Source organism: Coenobita brevimanus, chromosome 43, assembly GCF_032717465.1.
Source record: "Coenobita brevimanus isolate Jiangsu-jjx chromosome 43, ASM3271746v2, whole genome shotgun sequence".
In the NCBI taxonomy this organism is placed as follows: domain Eukaryota; kingdom Metazoa; phylum Arthropoda; class Malacostraca; order Decapoda; family Coenobitidae; genus Coenobita; species Coenobita brevimanus.
In genome coordinates this window covers 16,742,647-16,744,511 of record NC_136996.1, presented here as the reverse complement: position 1 = coordinate 16,744,511, position 1,865 = coordinate 16,742,647, and the positions used below count along the sequence as shown (strand labels likewise).

Genomic DNA, 1,865 nt, shown 5'->3' with positions numbered 1-1,865 from the left:
ATGGCTACCACCCAGCTTTGGAAATGGTTTCCTGGCATTTATGAAACCTAATCCATTAGACTTGTCACTCAGTGTAATGCTACCTGAAGAAGAAAAAACAATAATAAAGAGTGGCAGGACAGGTGGGAGAAATAGGAATAGAGGACGGCAGCCACAGAAAAAGAATGATAAAGGTGAAGGAAGAAGTAGGCAGCATTACATCAAGTGAGTGGATGATGGTCGTCACCACCTACTACCAACAGAGCAAAACAAACGACGCAGCTGCAAATGTCACAGATACAAGATCCAGGAACAACACCAGTAAAAATTCAAAGCGAACAAAGGAATACCAAAAGAGGGAAGTGACACGATAGTGTGGACAGATCACAGTGAACCAGCTGAGACAAAAAACACAATCAACAGCAACAAAAAGAACGTTATCCAAAGGTCCAACATGAGGTGTAAACGAATAAATGAAGCCTGAAGGCAACCAAGTGGAAGGACTGTTGTAGTGAGTAATCAAATACTTGTCTTGCAAAACTCCCACGATGAGGTAACAAAAGGGAAAAAATGTGGTAGAGGAGAAATTAGAAGTGCACATAAAGAAGAGAGAGAATATTACGAGGTAATTAGTTTTAAAAATGTTTGTTTGAGTGTGTGTGAGAGGGAGGGAGAGGGAGAGGTGGCAGCTCGCTGAAGTTTTGGAAGTTAAGACAACCAATGAGTTAAGTGGTGAAATATTACGTTGCGATGGAGAGATACTGATGGATTTGTTACGAACAAAATTTATATTGCCATTAGAGTGTTGGAGAGGGACATCTTCTCGTTGTGGTATAGACGTAACTGAGCCGGTCCTCTGTCCGGTTATATAGATCTTTTCCATGTGACGTCATGGGTCATGTGACTCTTGTTTACGACGCCATACTGGACGGCAAATTGTCGGACGTCTACGGAGAGAGAACTGCAGATTCCACAATGGTATTTCAGTGTTGTGCCTTCGGCTGTAAAACAAGCCAGATTACTGGAAGTGGGGTACACTTCTACCGATTCCCAGTCAGTGAGGAAAAGCGACAGAAGTGACCTACAGCCTACACCCGAATCTGTAGCAAGAATGTCATATCAGGTGAGCCGATGATTTGTGAGTAGATACAGACATAATTATCATTCTTAACAGTAGCAGATATCCTGGGATATCTAGATTATGCTGTCACAGTGTACAAGACTCACATGGCCATGTGTGTGCATGGAAATAGAAGGGGAGGGTCCATGTCACAAGCCTTGTTTAGGTATTATTCTAGTTTTATGCAAACGAACTCAGATATAAATTCAACATAGCAGTGATGATTAAGAATGTTTGGTGCTAATGTGACACTGAATAAGTTGCAAGTTAGGTCACACTCAAGGTAAGATTTGGTTACACTGGATTAGGTTTGGTTAGGTTAGGTCGTAGCCTAAATTTTTTTTTTATTTTTCAATATTTTACAATGTGGTTCATTTCCATGCCACGTTAAGTACACCGCTTCCCGTCCGATCAGCGAAGTTAAGCAACGTTGGGTCTGGTTAGTACTTGGATGGGTGACCACCTGGGAACACCAGATGCTGTTGGCATCCCTACGTGTCAAGTGGGGTTAGTGGAGGATTAGTGCCCCTCCCTGTAAAACAATTAACTCTAAGTCCTTGACCACCCCGTTTGGGATACATGGCGTCTGGCAATGGATGGATGGATGGTTCATTTCCAACTAGCATTTGTTTCATGATGGATCATTGTAATAGTATGAGTACAGAACACTGTTCCATTCTACAGTATAAAACTGTTTTACACAAATGTGAGCCTGTGCTAAACTGTTTCGATTAAAATGAAATAATTACTAGTATTACTATGTATA

At 41.5% G+C, this 1,865-nt stretch overlaps 1 pseudogene; it reads left to right on the top strand.

Moving 5' to 3' along the window:
• The first annotated feature begins 1,468 nt into the window (after positions 1-1,468).
• Positions 1,469-1,587, top strand: LOC145397934 (5S ribosomal RNA; annotated as a pseudogene).
• The last annotated feature ends 278 nt before the right edge of the window (positions 1,588-1,865 follow it).